General features: G+C 47.5%; 1 protein-coding gene and 1 long non-coding RNA gene across 4 annotated transcripts in view; both read right to left on the bottom strand.

The window, feature by feature from the left end:
• RORA (RAR related orphan receptor A) overlaps nucleotides 1–22,500 on the bottom strand; it is a 764,431-nt gene that overhangs the window by 633,046 nt on the left and 108,885 nt on the right. The gene's annotated exons all lie outside the window — the stretch shown is intronic.
• The window catches only part of LOC311597124, a 58,467-nt gene that overhangs the window by 8,542 nt on the left and 27,425 nt on the right, over nucleotides 1–22,500 (bottom strand). The window contains exon 2 of the long non-coding RNA XR_014779104.1: nucleotides 6,290–6,383. This is a non-coding gene — a long non-coding RNA (uncharacterized lncRNA). The remainder of the gene's footprint in view (nucleotides 1–6,289; nucleotides 6,384–22,500) is intronic.

Raw genomic sequence — 22,500 nt, 5'->3', positions numbered from 1 at the left:
GCATTTTTCCTTCCACATCTCTCTCTTCCTATGTCCTTGGCCAAGACACTTAAATACTTGGAGTTTCTCTCTTAAAATGGAAAAAGCCATAGCTACAAGGCCACTAGGAGACTCAAGCACAGTCACTGAGCACAACAGGGAAATATCTTCCCTTACCTGATATTCATACTATGCCAGCTACAGAAACATTCACCAAGGTTTATAATATCCTGGGGACAGATGTGCACCCAGGGTTCATAGTCCATTCTCTGACTCCCTGCCAGGATGAACGATGCATCTGAGATAAGCAGGCTGCATTTGGGGGAGGTGGGGAAAAGGCTCACCCAGCCCGTGCCTCCCCTTCCCCCCCCCCCCCCCCCGCTGTTCTCATCTCTCCTCCAGGACTCACCTGTCAGCTTCCTGGGCTTCCTCATTGAAAAACCAGCATTCTTCTCACGGTTGGCTATGCACAAAATATCCTTCTGTTCTCCAGTCACGTCAAAGCACCTTCACGCTCTGCAGACAGGTCACTCTTATTACAATCAGCCCCTCTACTTGTGTAGGTTCTCCCAGTCTGGAGAGGGGCATAGATTTGGACATCTGTCTCAAGCTCTTGGCCTTTCTAGGTAGTGTCCCCAGCTAGCAACTGCAACAGGAAGATGGCACTCCTAGAGTCTTCCTTTCATCTTGAAGTAGAGGAAAGACTAGGGTTTGGTCCCCAGAAGCTCTCAAATCTCTCTCCACGGCCCTCATCATCACTTACTACCATCTGAGAGGTATCCAACCAGTCTGCTGGGTAAACGCCATCGTCGTCCAATGGTCTGCAGCATCCACATCTCCAGCCCCCCGTTCTTCCTCCTCCTTCATCTTTCCCTTCATCCCACTTCATCCTACTTAGGTCCACTGGAGGCTCCCCAGCCCAGAATCTTCTGGAATCTTCTAGTTCCTCCTACCACAGGGCCTTTGCATGTACTGCTCTTCCCATGGATGTCTTATTTGCACCTAATTAAGCTTTATTTGCCTCTTTGGGTCTCAACTCAAAAGTTATTTCCTTAAACTAGAAGGGGACCTTGCCTTCTTGGCCGGACTAAAAGATTCATGAGAGCAGAAGCGATGTGTAATTTCCTCTGAGGGGTAACTTTGCATATAATACTTGTTCAATAAGTGTGTTTATTTATTTATGTCATAATTTATCATGGCATTGTTTCCCTTTGACATTGTGTAATATCATAAGTTTTCCAGGGCCCACTGTAATCCTACCCAACTGTCCAACTGTAGGAATTCAAGGCAATTTCTTCTAGGTTACTTCCTCTACTGAATACTCTCTCTTGTCCTCGAGGTCACTGTCTAAAACAGTGGTTTGATCTCTGGCCTGTACATGAGATGGCTTCTGTTCTCTCCTCGGCCTTGAGAAGGTTTTATGGACTATGAGGCAGCAGAACACACTAAGAAGTGTGAAATTTAGAACTAGGGTCCGAGGCTCACATCTAGCCTCCACCGCATAGCTTACCTGGCCAGTCCCATGCCAGTTAAGAGACCCTGTCTCAAAAATCAAAACAGCAAGAACAACAAAATGACAAGGTTGATGATGTTCCTGTTAGTGATGCCCAAAACTGTCATCTGTCCTCTGCGCACATGAGCACATGCACCTGCATACATGAGGATGCAGGAGCACAGGCAGTTCTGACAGCAAGCAGCATCAAGGCTATATAACGTACCTACGAAGCCCATGGGCACGGATACCTGGAAACTCTTCCCTATCTGGACTCCATGGACTTCACAGAGCAGGCGTGGCGAAAGCCTTAGACACAGTGGGTGCTCTGTGAGTGACTACTCAGGCCCATAAGCAGCTCTCATAGCCTAGGATTTTTGAGCATATGATATTTTTTTAGTTCATTACCACAACCCATACTCAGAGGACATTTTTTCTTAATCATCATCATCATCAATCATTTCCAATTCTATTACCATGTGTTCTTAGTACAACAATCCTTTGTCCTGGCATGTGAAAACCTAGAAAACACACACACACACACACACACACACACACACCACACCCTTTTATTTAAGTTAAATCAGATTTTCCTGAGTATTTTAAGCACAGAGTAGGAGGGAAGAGACTGAAAGTACCCTTTATGGGACAAATGTTTAATGTTGGATCCTCCCTCAGAGCCTCTTCCATCTTACTAAGCCCCAGGAAAGGACCGAGCCTTTCTGTGACTTGTCCTAGCACTACATCCCCTCCCCCCAGCCATCTCTCTGAGCACAGGGATCTGCCCACCTGGCTTTGGCTACACTCATTGCCTGAGTGGGCAGATTTAACTCCCCACCCCCCACCCCAAATCAGGGCGGATTTACTTGCTGAGTCCAGTGGACTGGCATCACCCCTGCTCTGCTGGTTCCACACCTGCCCATCAAGTAAAACTCAAACACACTGGAAAACACTGGTAGAAAACATAGCCTCCCTTTTGCATGACTGCCTATTGGCCACACATCCACAAAGACATCAGAATGCAAGTGCGACCGAACATTTAGAAGGGATGGGGGCACTCTCACAACTACATACAAAAACCGATCTATATTTTCTTTTTAAAAAAGAAGTCCACTCTTTTACTTCCATTTTCCCCAACAGCCTGTATTCTTTTGCTCTAGCAAAGTAAATTATTCCTCACCTTGGACAAGTAGGAGGAAACGTGAGAAAATTATATTAAAACAGACATCCTTGAGATCAAATAGATTGGAACAGGGGTCTCTTTGCTGAAAATAGTTCTTCAAAGAGAAAGCAAAAGAGCTTAAGGGAAGAAAAAGTTGTCAAACACCCTCCAGCACTTTCCAGGCACCTAAGGTCTACTAACTACTGATATGCTAATTAGCGTTTGCTTTTATCTGGGATAGGTGTTTGCTGGTCAGGGGCTGCTGCCCCATGGCACTTGGAAGACAGTTTCATTTCTTAAAAGACATTAGAAAATGCCTTCTTTCCTCTGCTTCAGATTGGTTCCTTCCTGCCCCTAGCAGAGATCCTTGGTGACACCCCAAAGTCATCAGCAAACTCCAGAGAGTGTAGATCCATTCAATTCTCCCACACTGACTTCCAGCAAAAGAGGAAGTAGCCACTTCACCCACATAAGGAGAAAGTCAGAGTTTTAACCAATGACCAGTTGCCAGAGGGGAAACCTCTGGAATGTGACATTTCTAGGGAAGGATTCTTAGCAGTAACTGCCCCCTTCCTGATCCACTCAAACACTTGGCAAAGCTGTCTCTCTTAGCTTACACACTTCCCCAAGAGGCAGTTGATTGCCTCCCATTCTGTTCCAGGAAAGATGTCCTTTCCAGGTTCTTGAACCATCTCCAGCCAATCAGGAAGCAGCATGCAAAACAGACCATTTAAAAGCTCTAGAGTTGAATCTAAACTTTGAGAAGTGTCTAAGGGGTATATTGTATATTTGAACTGAGCCGATATTATTTTGTGTTAACAATTCACATTTTCTTTTCTCAAAAAGGGCATTTCAAGGGCAATGTTATAAATCCCAGAATGTTCCCCACCCCCACCCCTTTTCTGGAACAGATGTCTCCTAACTTTGACTTGTGGGCTGAATGCTTGGCTTTATAAATAAAGCTTTATTAACACAGCAGCATGCCCATTTTCTGATGTATTATTTAGAGGAGCTGTTTTCCTCTTACAGCAGCAGGCAGGTTGAGCAGCTGGGTATTAGAAAAGCCTGAAACGCTTGCAAATCCCAAAATATTTGACCATTGACATAACAAAAGTGTAAGGAAAAGCTAATGGGCCTTTTGTTACCACTAAAACATCACTACCCATTGTCAGCAATACTCAGCCAAGGCCTAGAGGGAACACTTTGGCTCCCTTATAAACTGAAGCTGACTCACACATGAATAATTCCACGGTGGCCATTAGCAAGACCCTCAGAAACCCTTAATCACCTTGTTGTAGGGTCTAATTTGACAACACCTTTTACCTGCTGATTCTGTTGGGCCATCTCATGTGACACACTCTACCTAAACACTAAGATGCATTCTCACTGTCTGCACAAAGCACATGCCATCAACACCATAATATAACGCAGCCAGCAGAGCCCACAGGCTCTGCCCTAAGCATGTTTCACATATGATTAAGGAAGGAAGACATAAAATGCACGAGGGAGGGGCCGGCCCAGCTTTGCGTCTCTGGGGTTTAGAACTTAGGCTAGCACATCGTACCTACTCAATAACTATTTGACGAATGATTGGGAGTTGGTTCTCACAGAGACAACATGGGGGAAGGAGGAAGTGGGGGACATAGCTCAGTGGTGGAGCACAAGCTTAGGACACCCCAGGCCTGGGATTCTGTCCCTGGGCCAAAAGCAAGTGAGTAAAAATACACAGGGTTCTTCCTGTGGCGAGTTGCTTACTTGAAACTGGGTGGCCTCTCTTAACACACACTTCAGCCAGCAAACCCCTCTTCAGAGCTCATCCCAGTTCCAACTAAATAAGGACCGGCTGGCGATTATCTAACTAACTCAAACCTGATTAAACAGGAGACCTTTACTGGGGAGTGATTTACTTAGCTCTCTGCTAGAAACTGCAGGTTTCAGAAGAAAAGTGGGGTGTGATTTACCTGAAGTGCACACCCAGCAGCGTGAATGGTCAAAGGAACTCACCGCGGGCGGGTGAGATGTTTAATCTCCAGGTGCCTCAGTTTCCCATGTGCTAATAGAAAGCAATTCTATGGAAGCAGGCTATTAAGCAGCAACTGTGTCTGACGCATAGGATGTGTTGATATGTACCTGTGAGCAATCATTATTGAAACGAACTAGTGTATTCATTTCGTTCTGTGATTGGTAGATGACAGTCTTAGCTGCTAAGGGCTGATGGTTAGGGATTTATAAGACATACAGTTTCTAAAACACACTGCTTCTCCCAGCTCTTCTTTTGTTGATTTTTTACCCATCCTTCATGTCTACACTTCAGTGCTGTGGTCCCTGACCTCCCCACCCCCCAAGAAGGCCTACCATTCAATCCAGTACCCCTGGCATGCAAGCACTTGTTAAGACTATCTATAGAGCAGACCACCCTATGTGTAGGCCTTGGTTTCTGTGGCTTGTCTCCTGTATCCCGTAGGTCTCCACAGAGGCCTGGGGACTGGAGAGCTGAGTGTGGAGACCCACAGGAAGTGCAATGCCCTGAAGGTAACAGTCTGCAAACCGATAAGGTCAGAGCTGGTCATGGCTGTACTGTTGGTTACAGCTGAAGAAAAAAAAAAAAAAACCCCAAACCCAAAACAAAACAAAGCACACAGCCTGTGAGTTCTGGGGAGCAAAGAATGTAGTTTGTCCTCAAAACTCCCGACCTTGTCTTGGGTATTAGAGAAAGGGCTGAGCCAGGTCGGCAGACAGCCGAACAGTCTGAGGCAAGCAGGCAAGCATGCAGGATTCCTTTCCTGGCTGAGGAGAACAGACAGAGCGAGGGGCAAGTGGCTGCATTGGTAGAATGCTTTCCCAGCATGCATAACCCGAGTCTGACCCACCCGAGCCGCAGAAACTACTATTGTAGTGCATGCCCGCAAAGCCAGCACCCTGGAGGTAGAGGCAGGAGACCAGAGTTCAAGGTTATCCTTGGCTACTAAGTACGTTTGAGGCATACACACAAATTTGCTATTTTACTAAAGATGAAAACAAATTTGCAAACTAGTGAGGTAGCTATGTTTGCTTATTTAGTGTTTAACCTAAAGACCCTGTCTTGATGGGCAAAGAACAGCCATGGCCTATCCATCAAGACAGGCCGCGGTGAAGAAATAGCTTCCCCATCTAACTCCAGCCTGCAGGTGGGCGGCCCCCTGCAGAATACACTCCCACCTCTGTTCACTCAAACTCAGTTCCTGAGGTGAAACTGTACTTGTTAGGTTCCTGTACTTAAGCGGTGGTGGCCTCTTTCTTCTGCCCTCTAATGAGCAAGTGTTACCCGTGGAAAGCTTCCTTCTTACTAAATCGGAAGGTATGTATGTCTTCTCTCTCTTCCCCCTCAGGCAATCATCAAGTATGGCCACGGCCTGTAGAGAGCATTGACTCCGACTCTGTCTACTTCTCAGAGATAGAAAGGCTTTAAAAATCGGGAAAGAGTTGCTCTTCATACACAATGCAGATGGTTGAGCAAAGATTAAAACAAAACAAAATAAACAAACAAACAAGACCAACAACCATATTCCAACAACATACACTGGCCACTGAGAAAATTCACGGAGAGGGTTGTGAGTCCCAGATATGCTCTGTGCAGTCAACACTTTATTCTGTCACTCAACACAACTAATATTTACGGTGTATTAGCTCTCTCGTTGCTTTGTTCATCCCGTGCAACCTATAGTGGAAGCACACTCTCTGTAAGACTTCTGTTGGCTACAGGAAGTTAATCTGAGTGAAACAGAAAAAATGTTGATGCAGGCAGAATGATGTTTGTCAGTTTCTGACAAACTTTTGTCACAAGCCAGTTGTGCCTCCTGTGAGGGCCAGGATTTTGCAACAAACCTGCCAAGCCTTTCTCCAACATTTGGCCATATACTCTGCCAGCCCTAATCTAAAGCATGGAGCTTGTGTTTTTAAATGGCCTTTTATTCTTTATTCTTCCACTGTGCTTGACAGAAGTGCTATTTTGTGCTGGTCTAGGGGTTTGGGAACTGGATGTTGACCCTTAAGGGGCTCCCCTCGGGGAAGATACAAGCAGTGTCCTGCTAATCAAGCTAACAGGAAAGCCCAGAATTTCCACCTGGAAAAGAAGCAAAGGGTAATGTGAAAAGGCTTGCCCAGAGGAGGCAGTGTTTTGAGCAGAGCCTAAGAGGATGCAGGAAGATTCTGAGGCAAAGGCAGGAGTTGCAGGCAGGAGAGGAAGAGAGGGAGAGAGGGAGAGAGGGAGAGGGAGAGAGAGAGAGAACTCTGTGAGGCAGTTGAGGATTGGAAGAACAGGGTTCATACAGAGTCTCGTGGATGTACTTAAAACTCAGTAAAGCAATGGACAGTGGATAAGAGGGCAGTAACAATAGCTAACATGTATTGAACACGTATAGTGAGCTTGGCTCTGCACTCTGCACATAGGGAAATTATCACATTTGATCCTTGTTACCTTCAAAGAAATTGTTTCCAGGCAGATAAGGGATATTGACTCTGAGGTGAGAGGACACAAGGCAAGGGCTTCAGGTACACAGAGAAAGGTGAGACAGATGCCCATCAGGAGCAGCTTAGCCACTAGTGCAACGGTATTTCTCCTTCTGCTGACGACGTGCCCTTGCTTGCATCAGGTTTGTAACTATTGCCTTAAAGAGCAGGGATAACACTGTCTCGCAAATTCCCTCATAAATGATAAGATAAGCTTAAGGATGAGTGATCAGGCGGACGAGAAACACCAGCTTTCTGCTCAGCAAGACCCTAGGAGCTACAGCCTACTTTTAGTAGTCCCAGGGAAAGCTGAGCCATATTGCCTCTGGCCTCTCCTATAAGCAGCTCCCTGGAACAGACTAATGAAATAGAGACTTTAACCTAACCATGCAAGATGTGTGGCCTGCTCCTACCAGTCAGTAGGAAAGGCTGTAATTGCTTTGAGCAAGTGTGATGTGATGTGTGTAGCTGAGTCAGGCGTAGCCATTAGAGATGCAGGAACTGAGGCCAAAACAAGAGGTGAGGGCTAGGAGACCTACAGAGGCCCTGAGCCCCAGCTTGGGGCCATGGACAGGATCCTGAAGGCCTGAAGGAGATAAATCAGGTGGAAGGAACATAAAACAAACAAATAAATAATCACATGGAATATTCTTTGCCCTATAAAGGACATTCTTTGGCTCAGCAGAATAATACTGTAGGAAATAGCAGACTGACTCGTGTGGCCCTAAGTCACAATCCTAAGGAAGTAAAGAAGGGGAGGAGGAGGAGGAGGAGGAAGAGAGGGATGGAGGGGGGCGGAGAAGCTGAGTTAGCGCTTCCTCACTCCTAAGAGCCTACCTCATTCCCAGATTTTGCAGACACAACCTTTAAAGTTCTTGAATCTGCTTTCTAAAAACTTACACAGAGGGTGAGCTGGCTCAGCAGTTAAGAGTAATTGCTGCTCACACAGGAGGACCCGGGTTCAGTGTCCAGCACCCTTATGACTGCTCACAACTGTAGGTAACTATCGTTCCAAGGAATCCAATGCCCTCTTTCAGACTCTGTGGGACTTCACTTCCCAGAACCCATATTAGGCAGCTCCACAACCAGCTGTAACTAACACCAGCTCCAAGGTATCTGATGCCCCCTTGTGGCCTCTGCTCACACCACACACAAATTGTACACACACTCACACACTAACACACACACACATAAAAACAAAAGAAACAAAGAGGCTTTACAATTATACAGACAGGCTGGTGAATGGGTCAGTGGTTAAGAGCACCTGCTGCTCTTACAGGAGGACCAGGGTTCAGTTCCCAGCACCCATATGACTGCTCACAACCATAGGTAACTATAGCTCTAAGGAATCCAATGCCCTCTTTAAGACTCCGTGGGAGCCAGGCGTGCATGTGGTACACACACATACATGCAAGGCAGTACACATACATACGTGCAAGGCAGTGCACACACACACACAAATGCAGGCAAATACTCATAGAGAAAAAACAAATACTTCTAAAATATGTTTATAAAAATTATAAAAATACACACAAAGGCACACACATGCACACTGTCGCCTTTTCTGGAGAGAAGTAACAGGAGACACACGTGGGCCAGCCCACCCACCAATCTCAACCCCTTTCACAATTTCTCAGGCCACAAAATCAACTTACCCAAAGTTATTTGCAGTGAGTTGGCCTCCATTGCCAAAGCAAAGACTAGAGACAGCGTTCGATATGGCAGCCATGAATAGCTGTTCTTTGAGGGCCAAAACCATGATATTCAATGTTTTTCCATCTGAAATTGGGAACACTATTCACAAGAGCCTGAAACTGCTTTCTACCCCCCAGCAAACTGAATTCTTACACCAGCAATATGGTTTCCACACAAGCCCTGAAAACAGGAATGTCATTCCAAGAAGTCCTCATCTGAGCCAACGAAGCTTTAAGTCTGGACTTAACTGTGAAGCGGAACACTTGGCTCACCACCCGAGCAACCGGAGGGACATGAAAACGCACACACACACATGGAAACTGATGCCATGGCCTATCCGGTGACATCTCTTCCCTCTCCCCTGAACTCAAGTGAACTCTGAAGAAAGTGACAGAGAGCTGACGTTTTAGCTTTCTCCTGTGGCTGGCATCGGCCTCCCACCAAATCCAGTGTGTCAACTTTAAATCTTTTAATGGAGGAAAAGACTAGACAATTAACTCTTCTGACACATGTCCCATGACGGGGACAGGGGCCACATTAACATGATCCTAGCACATAAATTATACACGGCTGAGGGGCTGGCCTCCCCTGCAAATTTCATCGCTGTATCCTTACCAACGTTTGTTGTGCTGTGGTTGAGAGAAGGTGGCTGTTAGCAGTCGCATCAAATATTCCTATAGTCTACGTTCTTAGAGCTGAGCGATACTCCTGAAAAATGATGTAGTAAGATGACGGGCACTGACATCCTGGGATGAAGCGGGTTATGCAATCAGTTTTCCGGCATGGGCAGTGAGCTCGTTCGTTTGTGCTTGTCATGTCAATCTTCCCAAGCGAGCTCACCCTTCCGGCGGGAAGGCCAGTGTTAGACCACACAGGCACGAGGAGAATGCACCCAGCGTCTTTGCCCCAGGTGACATAAAATATTACAGCATTGTAGTTATGGCTCCACTTATTAACTAAAGTCTCCGACAAGCTTCTTAGCGGTGCTTTAAAATCAGTAACTGAGGTGTGGATGGAGCTTGTTAGCAAAGCGCTGGTCCAGCATGTGCATGAAGCCCTGGGTTTGGTCTTTAGCAGCACATGAACCGGGTTTCGGGGGCACCAGCCTGTAACCCCAGCACTTGAGAGATGGAGGCAGGGGTGATCAGAAATTCACGGTCATCCTCAGCTACATACTGTGTTTAAGGCCAGCCTGGGAGATATGAGACCCTGCCTAAAGTTTAAAAAAAAAATTTAGCATATAAAAATTTTAAAAATAATTACAAATCCCAATAGTATTTATGTTTTTCAGGGAAATGATAGTAGAAAACACACCGCATGTTTAATACATGGCTTCCCACTCCTTAGTGATGACTCAAAAAGGTCTGTGCGTCCAGCATCCATGGCCTTAGCACTGGGCGCCTCACACAATGAGGACACTCCTGCTTTCCTAACCCTAGAGTGCACGAGGGAGCTGGTTTTCAACTCCTCCTGGGATGTGATCCACCATGAAGGCTTTGTAACAGATATTCCAGAAAAAATGAAAATATGAACCTCAACCAAGGACCCCAGTTAAGTTGAAAACCCACAGGAGGTCTCTTACAAGCCCAGCTGCCTTTACAGGAGGCCTGGCTGACTTGAAGGATGGGGTCATGTGATCTCAGATACCCAGCACCTCGTGCTCGCAGGCCTCAGCCTTGTTGATTCTGACCTTGAGTTTTCCAGAACAGACTGCTTCCCAGAATACACTGCTGTGGCTTCAGCAAGAGATGGTGTGGGTGTGGTGGACCGGAGAGATGGCTCAGAGCACTGACTAGTCATCCAGAGGTCCTGAGTTCAATTCCCGGCAACCCCATAGTGGCTCAGAACCATCTATAATGACATCTGGTGCCCTCTTCTGGCCTGCAGGTGTATATGCAGGATGAACATTAAGAGGATTCATTTGTGGTGAGGTTTAAGAGACTCACGTTGTCCCCAAAGAGCCACGAGAAGGAGAAGGAAGCTTTGGCATATGGCTGTGTACAGCCAAGAAGCCCCAGGATCCTCGGACCCCAGCATGACGCCATCTAGCGATAAGCATGGGAGCCAGGAACCTGTCATCTGTGAGGTGAGGTAAAGGTTGATGTGGGGCCGGAGGGAGGGCTGTTTCCAAAAAAGGACCGAAAACGTGCCCCGTGCAGGGGACGACACACTTTGGCTGCGTGGCTTAGCAGCACAGGCCCACTGTGTTACTTTTATACTTCCTGTGACCAAGCACCGGACAAGAGTCCATCCTGGCCAGCAGGGAAGACGCGGTGGTGGGACTGTGCGGTAACTAGTCAGGAAGCTGAGCGATGTCAGCGTCTGTGGCCACCTCACTTTCTCTTTGTAACTCAGTCCCAGACCTCAGCCCATGGAATGGCTCAGTTAACTCTAATATATAGATACTTCTCCACAGACCTGCCCAGACATTATCTCCTAGGGAACCCTAGATACCTCATGTATTAACTGTCCCACCTATATAACGTGGGAATCTGTCTTTGCAGGGCAAGCTAGACAGAAACACAGGTGGGAGAGAACACCTAAGCTTGTAGGCGGCCCTATTACCTCACAGCGGACCCCACTTTAGAATTCAGGAAGAGATGGAACAATCTTGGAGCTGGAGGTGTGCTCCTCCGCTGACTTAAAATAGGTCCTACTGCCGGGCGGTGGTGGCGCACACCATTAATCCCAGCACTCGGGAGGCAGAGGCAGGTGTGTTGCTGTGAGTTCGAGGCCAGCCTGGTCTACAAAGAAAGTCCAGGACAGCCAAGGCTACACAGAGAGACCCTGTCTCAAAAAAAAACAAAAACTAAAAAATCAAAACAACAACAACAAAAAAAACCCAAAGTAGGGTCTACTTCACCCTCGAAGAAAAAGAAGTCAAGTAGAAGGGCCCCAGACCCCCCCTTTCTCCTAGGTACCTCACACATCACTAATCTGTCACTGGACACTCCGGTCCAGGACGGAGCAAGCATAGTGGAGGACACACAGCTCAGACAAGGTGCTCATTCTGTGGAGGCAAAAGCAAAGGCCCAAGAAGCCAGGCCAGTTTGTTCCCTGGGCTCCAGCAGCTGAAGTCTGCAGCTCAGTGTCTGAGGCTTCATCGCCTGCCCCCTCCCCAAACACTGCATAAAGCCAAGTGGGGTGAGGAGTCCCCCAAGCATTTGTAAACAGAAAAGATAACACCAAGCCGCCGCTCCTGGGTCCCCACAAGCACTAACGTCTTATGTGATCAATGCTCCTAAAATTGCAAGGTGTCCAGGTGGGGAGGTTCACTCAGCCCCTGCCTGGCAGAGGCTCACTTAAGGGAGTCATTTCTTCCCTCCTGGGCTCTCATCTGGCCCATTATTCAGAGTGAGCTGCCTCCTGGTGCGCTGTCAAAATGCATCAGCTTCAAAGACAAACACACACCTTTCCATCTGAGGCCGAGAGAGTTTACTGTATAATTTATGATAATGTTGAGCCCGATTCTCAGAAGTGGTAATGGGGCCACTTCCTTTTTCTCTTTCTATTTTTCTTTTGCATAGATGGGTGATTCTCAGAAAGGCAGTGGGATGTGAAAAGTTGCTTAAAAAACAAAAAACAAAACAAAACAAAAACATAAACTGCCTGTGTCAACAGATCTGATTAAAACAAAACAGAGCTCCAGTGGATTGCAGGCATGAGAAATCCCGTTAATGGCAGGAAGAAAATCCAAAGGAGGAACCATCTAAGAAGTCTGCTCACATAGCTGTTAGTGCCCTGCGATTTGGCTAGGCCCCCACTCACAGGCTGGTTTATATTTTAATGTACAGATATGAACAAAGAGCCATTTGTCTTCCTTCACCTAGGCTCTTTTTGCCCTCCCATAGTCTGGAGTTTATTGTCTATTCATCTTTTTTTAATATATAATTTAAATTTTAACTTGTTATCTTTTCTGTGTATGAGTGTCTGGGCTGCATGTATGTCTGTGTATCACGTGCATCCACGGTGTATGTGAAGGTCAGAAGAGGGCATGGGAGTCCCTGTAGCTGCATGGCTGTGAGCTACCGTGTGGTGCTGGGAACTGAACCCAAGTCCTTTTGAGGAGCACTTAGTTTAGTAATTAATAATAAGAAATAAGATAATAAGAAAATAAGATAAGATGCCAGGCAACAGATATTAGATTATATGAGGTTTATTAAGTGAGCATGGGAGAAAAAGGAAGGGGGGTAGGGGTACCTGAGAGAGAGAGAGAGACAGACAGACAGACAGAGACAGAGACAGAGACAGACAGACAGAGACAGAGGAAGAGAGAAGAGGAGGGAGAGAGGGAGAGGTGGGTCTGTCCTTTTGTATAGTGGGCAAGCCACGCCCCCATGACAGGTAGGCAATGACATCACAGGTGGGCCATCTCTCCAGTGCCTGGCTATCATCTCAATATAATACAGCATGCCTAGGTATTTCCCAAAGCGGATTCTCTCCGGCTAAAAATACTTTACCATCCAGCAGTCAACCTTCTAGTCATTTCTGGAAATTTGAAACTTTGGTTTGAAATAGAAAAGCCTTCATTGCATCTTTTGTCCCTCTATAGAATTGTTTTGACTTCTAACTGTGTTTGAGGAACTCGCTCCCAGACTTCGGGAAAGTTGGGTTTTAAAATCACTTGACTCTTTCAAAGTCAATATTTGATAAAAGGAAAACAGTCAAGAGTTGTAGTTGAACTGTGGTGCCGGGGCCTCTGAAATTCCAAACGTTCTATTTTGAAGTCTCGCACTTATCAGAGTGCTGTAGAATACAATAGCAGTAAATCCATTTTAACGTCAAAGGATTTCCAAAGTCTAAAATGAAACAGCCAGAAAAACAGACAAAAGAAAGCCTTCCTGCTTCCCCCAAGACACCTGGGCTCCAGTCTCTCCCCCTTCGGCTTGAGAACAGTAAACGGTAAGGCCACATTCATTGTTTCTGCCATCCGTTCATGTCTCATTCAATAGAGATGCTAGACTTAGAGGGCAAGAAACCAGGATGGGCACGTGATGGGCACATACTAGAGTCCAGTCCCTTCTCTCAACAAGCCCAGAGCAAAGCGAGGAAGCGGCAACGTAGAGCATTCTACAGTGTGGTGTCAGTGGAGGATAACCCTACAGAGTGACGCAGGGGCGCAGAAGCGAGAGATGGTGATGCTTCTTGTGAGCCCCAACTCCTGCCCTGTTCCCTCCGACTAGGCCCTTTTGAGTCTTCCTAAGAAAGAGCCCCTTGAGAGCTGAAACCCCCAAAGCCTGTCAGGGATTAGTTTCCACTGTGAGATCTGGAAAGCTACAGGATAATGAACACGTTCTTTTTGTGCCTCAGGCTGTTAGGAAAAATAAGCAAGCAGTTTGGAGGAGACCTTTCGAAATTCCTCTCAGTTAACTTTCTCAGTCTCATTTGTACTTTTTGAGGACTTAATAAAATGGAAAGACTCTGTAAGTCTACTGCACAGATGCAGAAATCCAGATGTGGGGGAGAGGGGGAGGAGGAGGGGAGGGGAGAGGGGAGGCCCAGACACTTGAGGGGGGATTGCTCAGGGGGAGGGCCCAGTGGAAAGTCAGTACAACAGCTGGAGGCCTAGGAGTGAAGATGGAGAGAAGGCGCCTCCTTCCATCCCCTTCTGAAGCAGGACTACCTTCGCCAAAAAAGGAAGGAGGGTGGCTTTCTTTGTTTTTCCACATGTAAAAGCAAGTCAAAAGAAGCCAAATTCCCATTGAAAGCCCTCAAAAATATGTTTTGGTTGTTTTAAGCAGCGTTTCTCTGTGTGGCCTGGCCGTCCTGGAACTAAGCTTCTGCCTCTGCCTCTGCCTCTGCCTCTGCCTCTGCCTCTCTGCCTCTGCCTCTGCCTCTGCCTCTGCCTCTGCCTCTGCCTCTGCCTCCTCTGCCTCTGCCTCTGCCTCTGCCTCTGCCTCCTCTGCCTCTGCCTCTGCCTCCTCTGCCTCTGCCTCTGCCTCTGCCTCTGCCTCTGCCTCTCTCTCTCTCTCTCTCTCTCTCTCTCTCTCTCTCTCTCTCTCTCTCTCTCTCTCTCTCTCTCTCTGTGTGTGTGTGTGTGTGTGTGTGTGTGTGTGTGTGTGTGTGTATGTGTGTATAACAGGCTGGCCTTGAACTCAGAGATTCTCTTCTTGACTCTGCCTCAGAAGTGCTGGGATTCAAGGTTAGCACCACCACTGCGCTGCTCAAACTGTGCTTTGAAACTGGAGGTACCTGCTTAACAAGTGTAAAAGCCCCTATCGTCAGTCCCCAGAACTGAAACAAAACAAAACAAAACAAAAGCCAAACTTATTAGATCTACCACAGTTTCTTCTCACGGGTGACAGCGATGGCAGCAGGGTGGCTGGGGTGTGCCAGGACTGAGGGTGGTTACGCACAAGACTGGTGTGCTGGCTCTGGGGATATGGAGCAGTCGTTCTGTGGAGGAGACCAGCACCCGTCACTGGATTGCTCGGTACAAGGGGCTCAGATGGTGAGAGGCAGGAGTTTTGTGAAAGTGAGATGGTGAATAAAGTGATGGATTTGGAGAAGGGAGGGGAGGGCAGTGTGGACAACCATGTGCATGTGATGGGGCCTTGGCCTTGGCTGCCCATCAGCATCACCCGGAGGAAAAACCTACTGATGCCAGGCAGACACTATTTTGGTATGGAAGTGGTCATGCCTGGGGTCATGTTCATGTTATTATATGTCAAAATCCCTTAAGCTATAGTCTAAGGTTTGAATGCCTTATTGTCTTTTTAAAAATCAATTTATTTTTATTATATGTGTATGAATGTTTGCCTATGTGTATGAATATATACTATGTACATGCAATAACTGAAGAGGCCAGAAGAGGGCGTTGCATCACCTGGGACTGGAGTTACAGAGTGTTATGAGATCCCATGCTCATAACTACAGAACCATCTCTCCAGGCCCATCTTACATCAAACCTGAATGCTGGCTCCATCCTCCACCAGTCAAGACCGACTTTGACAGCTACACAGATGGGAAGGCCCTTGTCACAGGAAAGATTGTTTTGTAATCTGCTCATAAAGGTGACATGTCCCGTGTGACTCTGTGTGTACAAACTATCTCTCCCTCCCTCTCTCCCTCCCTCCTTCCATCTCTCCCCCTCTCTCTCCCTTCCCTCCTTCTCTCTCTCTCTCTTTCTCTCTCTCCCTCCCTCTCTCCCTCCCTCCTTCCATCTCTCCCTCTCTCTCTCCCTTCCCTCCTTCTCTCTCTCTCTCTCTCTCTCTCTCTCCCTCTCTCTCTCCCTCTCCTCCTTCTCTCTCCCCCTCTCCCTCTCTCCCTCCCCCCCATACACACACACACACACACACACACACACACACACACACACACGGATATGAAAGCCAGAAGTGAACTTTGCCATCCTTTGTTTGTTTGTTGTTGTTTGTTTGTTGAGACAGAGTCTCATTTTTACCTGGAGTTCCCTAACTGAGCTTTGCTGGCTAATCAGTGAGCCTCAGGGACCCATCCGTGTCCACTTCCCCATGCTAACACTACAAGTGCACACCACCCATCTGACTTTTTAAATGTGGGTTCTGGGTTTCAAACTCATGTCTTACAAAGCAAGCACACCATCTCCCTAGGCCCTAAAGCACGCTATCCTACTATCTACTAGAGAGACTTGAGTGAAAATAACTACATATAATGAGAATTTTGTTAGAGCTCTTTAAAAAATACCGTTGTCTCTGATCCCTCAGGATACCATGTAAAATAAACTAAGTCACAGCAATCCTATTCCAGAGGCAGGGACCTGGGCTCACGAGGGTCCTCTCTTGCCCCAGGGCAGAAAGCTAGCAGGAAGCAGAGCTGAGGGCTGTGTGCAGTACAGGGCTGTACATCTCCTGAGAGCTCCAGACAGCATCTTTTCTGAAGGGAAATTACTAAATGCCATCCCATAACTTGGGGGAGCCCACTCCCCACTGTGATCCAGGCTCTAACAATGTCTAAAAGACGGAGCCGCCGCTGCTACGGGAACAATTTCTGCAGCCCGGAAAGTCTGAAGTCAGCAATGATTAAATTGCCCCTTGAAACACTTAGCCACTTGCACATCTCTTTGTCTTTGGGGCCTCGTCTCAGCAATTCGTTTCAGCTTCCGTGTGCACCAGAACCTCAAATCTGTCATGCCTAAGGTGAGAAGAGGTGCAGTCCTAACAAGACCCTGGGCAGGGCTGGAGCTGCCCGCCGTCCTCACTGCCGAGGAGCCACATCCTTCATGAGGAGGTAACGAAGCTCACAGGAGCGAAAGGAAGCTGTACAAAAGCAGAAAAGTGACAACTCGGAACACGAGACCATAGAGTGGCGCCACCAAAGGAGACCCTCAAAGCCCTCAAAGCAATGTAGCTGCCAACAGAGAAAGGACGACGCCTGGTAAAAAAAAAAATGCCCAAGTCAGCACGATAATAAGGACCTCTATATACATACTGCGGGCTATGAGATTATGGTGGCATTAAAAATGATAATATCATAACGTCACCGTGCCTGTGTATATGAGAGCCCGGGCAATGTAAGATGGGTCACTTCAGCATACAGCTAATGCTGCCTAGAAACACCAGGGAAATAAGAACGGCATCTAAGAGGAAAAATATTTGCTTGGTATTTCTGGATCACCTCTCTTGCTGTTTGCAAGAGAGTAGCCAGGGTTTCCGGCTGGCGGCTCAGCAGTTCTGTGCCCTCCGAGAACTTCTGTCTCTCTCCAGCCAGCCTCTGCTGCTGTGGCTGGAAAGTTAGTACGACATTGCTGCCTGTTATTTTTCACTTCCCTGCTCTGTGCTGACGATCTTACAACGGGCAATGGTGGGAGGCTCTGCTCCACTGTTGGGGAGAGCAGGAGCTAGGAGAAGCATCTAAGAGAAGGGAACTGTGGGAAAATGGCACACTGGCCATTTTTTCCCATGCAACCCAGACAGAGGAGCACAGAGCTAGGATGTGCCGGGAAGTGTCTAGTCCAGACTTCTGCTCTTACACATGAGCGGCCCGGGATCCAGGGCAGAGAGGTGATGTTGTTGGCAAAGCCTCGGCTCCATTTAGCACAAGGCTCTATCTCAAAAGTTCTTTCCCAGGCATGCTCTCGCAGCTACCCTCAGAAGAGGCTGGGAGTGCGGCTCAGTCAGGAGAACTCTTGGCCAGCGCCCACAAAGTCCTGAGTTTGATTCCCAGCGTCGCATTCCCACACTCCTAGCCTGTAGGAGGTAGGAGCAAAGGGACCAGAATTTCCAGTCATCCTTGACCGCACAGGCACATGGAGGCCAGCCTAGGATATGTGAAACTCTATTTTAAACAAAACCAAACCTAATAGACAAAGAAGCAGATACTCTCTCAAAGGTACCCCCTTTCTCAGACGCAATCAGACTATGAAAATGGATATTTTTCCTGCTCCCTAAGCTCACATGGCTAGGGAGGGAAAGATCTTAGGGTGGGTGATTGGAATCTTCTAGTACCCAGAAAATTGTCCCCCATACCAGGAATGTGGTTAAAAGGCAAAGGCGCCTGTCACTGTATTGTTCCCCAAGCTTGCCCTCTCTGCCACACCCCCAAACGAGGCCTGCACGTTACTGGGTGAAACATTACTGGGTGAAACATATTCCAGGAGCTCCAGGCACACTTGTAATGAGGAAATTGAGACAAAGGGCTGAGGACGTTTGGGCCCCAGCAAGAAGCTGTATTACAAAGGTATGCCACTTTCACATTCATTTGCACATTTTTTTTCCTCATAAGAAAATTAGGCTTTAATGTAACCTCAATTTCAACCTTGTTGCCTTATCGCCTAAAGCCCATTAAAGAGCTATTTTCCCAGGGCCAGGAACTTATGATTGGAGGTCAGGAGGCTGGGGGTTTAATTGACTGGTGATGGAACTTCTTCCTAGGGGAGTCTGTCTTCTGTCTTTCCGCTGCCCTGGGTTAGTTACTGTGGACAAGGGTAGGAGCAGCGGTGGGTGAGCAGTGAGGATTCTTTTTAACACACCAAAACCAAGGACTGAGTTAATCGTCCATGCTGGAGGACGGAGGAGACAGGCACAGCTAAAGCCTGAGACTTCACGACTGGAAATAAAGAGAAGTGGTCGCCAGCCTGCCTTCCACTCCCTTCCCCTAGGCTCAACCTAGATGGCCTCACTACTTTGCCCTGGCTGGCCTCGAACTCACGGAGCCCTGCCTGCCTCTGCCTCCCAAGTGCTGTGATGAAAAGCGTGTGCCACCACGGCTGGCCACTAAGCCTGGTATTTTGGTCAAGTCAGGGATCCCATGAAGAGCTTCCTATGGCCCCAAACCATTCATTCTCCACTTTTCTCAGGTAAAGCCATGTGCGGAATGTTTAGTCAGCTGGCTGGGGTCCGGCAGGTAGGTTGTCTACAAAAGCACAGATGCCTGGGTTCCCCTGTCCTTCCAGAGACTTCGGCAGAACTGGGCTGGCGTAGGGCTGGGGCTCTGTGATTTGTACAGCTCCTTGTCCCTCTGGGTGACGCGGGTCTTACAGGACAGTTGGATAAGCACATGATAGCCTGGGCCTAAGACAGATTCCCCAGCGTGGTCTGGTCTCTGTAATGTCCTCCCGCCCTCTATGTCCCCCACCAGCGAAAGAATGAAAGAAGGAGGAAGAAGAGAGAATGCTGCCCCCTCCCTTTCCAGGCGCTTGGCACCTCCAGGTGACACTGGCATCAGTAAAGTCAGGAACTTTCCACTTTGGGCTCCTCCTCTCAGCTCAGTCTACTAAACAGCATCCTCATCTGGCTTCAGCCTGTGGTGACTCCAGGCAAACAGGCGCTGGAAGCCAGTGGAAGGGTCTCTTCACTGTCTCCCTCACGCCAGCAATTTCTTTCAGAGAAGAATTGCTTGGTTAGCCCCCGCCCAGGCCAGTCACCCCACACCCCTCCCACCCTCACCCCCACCTCCACACCCTGCACTTCTCATCCTATTACGCAGCCGAGGCTCAGCCTCCATCTAGGAGTCTGCTCCTTTTCCTTTAAATTTTCCCTCATCAGGATGGTGGGGGGGAGGGGGGCACATTACACTATTTTTATATTCAGGTGGGTACAGTGTGTAATAATTCATACTGCTAGGTTTTCTTTCCTAAATATTTGGACGCCGACTGCAGTCTACCTCCAGGCGGGAACAAAATGGATATCCTGGGAGGTATCAGAGGAAGCGCAGACCTGTGATTCACTCCTGTTCCAGCACCTTGCCTGCCAGCCCCAGCCTCAGAAAGGAGTGGGGAGTTAGGCTCGTAGTCCTGGCCTCTCCAGAGGACACTCAGGCAGATGAGGCACCCAAAAGGTGAATCCCAGGCTGGCTGCACTGCGGAGAAACTCCAGAGAAGAATAAGCCCAGTGTTGCTGCTCTGGGTAATTCTTTAAAATCCTTGTCTTGTCTGGATTCAACCATCTTGGGTTTTTGTTTTGTTTTTCCTCATAACCTTTCTCCAACTCCTTTGCTCTTCGTGTCTTGCCAGCATAGTGGAACTTCCACTGTAACCACCCTCGGCTGCCAAGAAACTTTGAAATGAGCAGGACACAGGACTGAGACTGGTCTGGGCCTCAGTTTCCCCATCTGATAAGAAGACCCAATTCATTGGCGGTTGGAGGTTGGCTAGCCTTCCATCCAAACTCACAGGGCCATAACAGGAACCTTTTCTTATCCCATCCCGTCTCTCAAACTGTTTCTGTAGCTTTTAGACTATTATTTCACCTCAGACAATCGGTCCTTACTCATCTCTGCAGGAGAAGGGATGAGGGGAAGTGTGGGTTTTTCTTGGAAGGGACCAATATAATAATAATAATTCTTCTTCTTCTTCTTCTTCTTCTTCTTCTTCTTCTTCTTCTTCTTCTTCTTCTTCTTCTTCTTCTTTTTCTTCTTCTCCTTCTTCTTCTTCTTCTAGCATTGTTAACTCTTCCTGTTATGGTAGTAATGAAATCAAATAGGCTGTAAAACATAAGGCTGCTTCTTTTTTAATCAATTAAATGTCATATTTTACATCTATTAACATTAATATTCCTGTCAAAAGCGAATTACCATAGTGTTAAGAGACCTGCATCTTATGAAGGGGAGGACACCACAAATGCGGACACTAGTCTCCCCTATATGGACGTCAGCTGGGAGAGTTTTCATATTTATCATCCTTGGTATTCCAGGCAAGAAAGTGATATCAGTCTGAAGACAGGGTTGGGGAGGCTGTTCACCTCATGTGAGGTCATATTTCTGCTGTTCACACAGAATCACCACAAAGCCCTAACGAGTAGGCACAGATGGATGATCTGATGTTGTTAACGAGTGCCAACTTCAGCTTAAACCACACCCATTTGAGATCACTGTGACTGTCAGTGCACACTAGACATGTTAGAGTGAGATTTCATGCCTGGGGGATGAGGGCTGAAGAGGACTGAAGAGATGGGTCAGTGAGTAAAGCGCTCATCACAAAACCACGAGGACCTGGGTCAGAATCCCCAGAGGCCACATAAGAAAGCTGAGTGCAGGGACACACATGTCCACCCGGGGCTCCGATAGCAAGGTGGGAAGAAGAGCCAGGGGGATCCTTGCAAGCCCCTGGCCTGCTTGCCCTCGTCCGGTGCTTGACGAAACCCAAGGCTCACTCTTGCCCTCTGACTTCCAAGCTCACACAGAGGCGCGCGCGCTGCACCACCTCTCACACAAACAGAATTGTGACACAGAGGCGTGCGCGCGCTGCACCACCTCTCACACAAACAGAATTGTGCTGGCAGAAATGAACCTAAAACACCTATTCCCATCAAAGGCCCTACAGACAATGTTACCAAGTCATTTTTATTTTATGAGTATGTTTTTTGCCTGCCTGGATGTGCAAGCGCCATGTGGCTGCAATGCCTGTGGAGTCCAAAAGAGGGCAACCATGAGGATGCTGGGGAGCAACTCCTGGTCCTCTGCAGAAGCAGCAAGTGCTCTTAACCTTCCAGCAATCTTCCTGGCACATTTTTTAAAATTGACATAACCTCAGTTCCATAAGCACTTCTTGAAAAGTGTACACTTAAACAGGAGGGAGCCATCTACTTCTTAAGCCACGGACTAACACTGCTTGACACAAGGATTAACGTGGTGCTCTCTCTGAAAATACCTATTGCATTATATCATAGATGTGCAGCTGCGCTCTCAGTGTGGGAGGGCGCCTGGCTACTTGTCCTTAGACAGCACTTATGCTGGGGACATAAGACACTGACCGTGGCTAATATGAGTTCTCTTCAGCCAACAGGTGTACCTAGACACCCCAAGTCCTCTCAAACGTCTCCCCTAGCTTTATATAAGTATCAATAACACAGAAACAACACACATGCTTAGTGTGCAGCATGACGTCTTCACATTTACATACACTGTAAAATGATTGAATAAAGCTAACTAGCATATCCATCACTTTACACACCACATGCCCTATCTGCTTAATTTTTTTGGTGGTGAGGTCATTAAAATCTACACTAGAAATGTTCTTGTTCAAAGTCCATTATTATCACAAATAAAAACAAACAAACAAAACAAAGCACATTATTACCAGTCACACACAGTTACGCTCTGTGACCGATACCTAGAAAGCCTTCATTCCAACAAATTCTGAGCCTTTTCCTCACCTCATTTTCCTCCCCTTCCCTTATCTCTTATGATTCATTTAGCTTTTTTGTGTCTTGTGTGTAAGTGTGTGCACGTGAGAGAGGAAAAGAGATAGAGGAGAGAGACAATGTGT

Source organism: Acomys minous (genome assembly GCF_964271855.1).
Source record: "Acomys minous genome assembly, chromosome: 5".
Taxonomy (NCBI): Eukaryota; Metazoa; Chordata; class Mammalia; order Rodentia; family Muridae; genus Acomys; species Acomys minous.
This window is presented reverse-complemented; position numbering and strand designations above follow the sequence as displayed.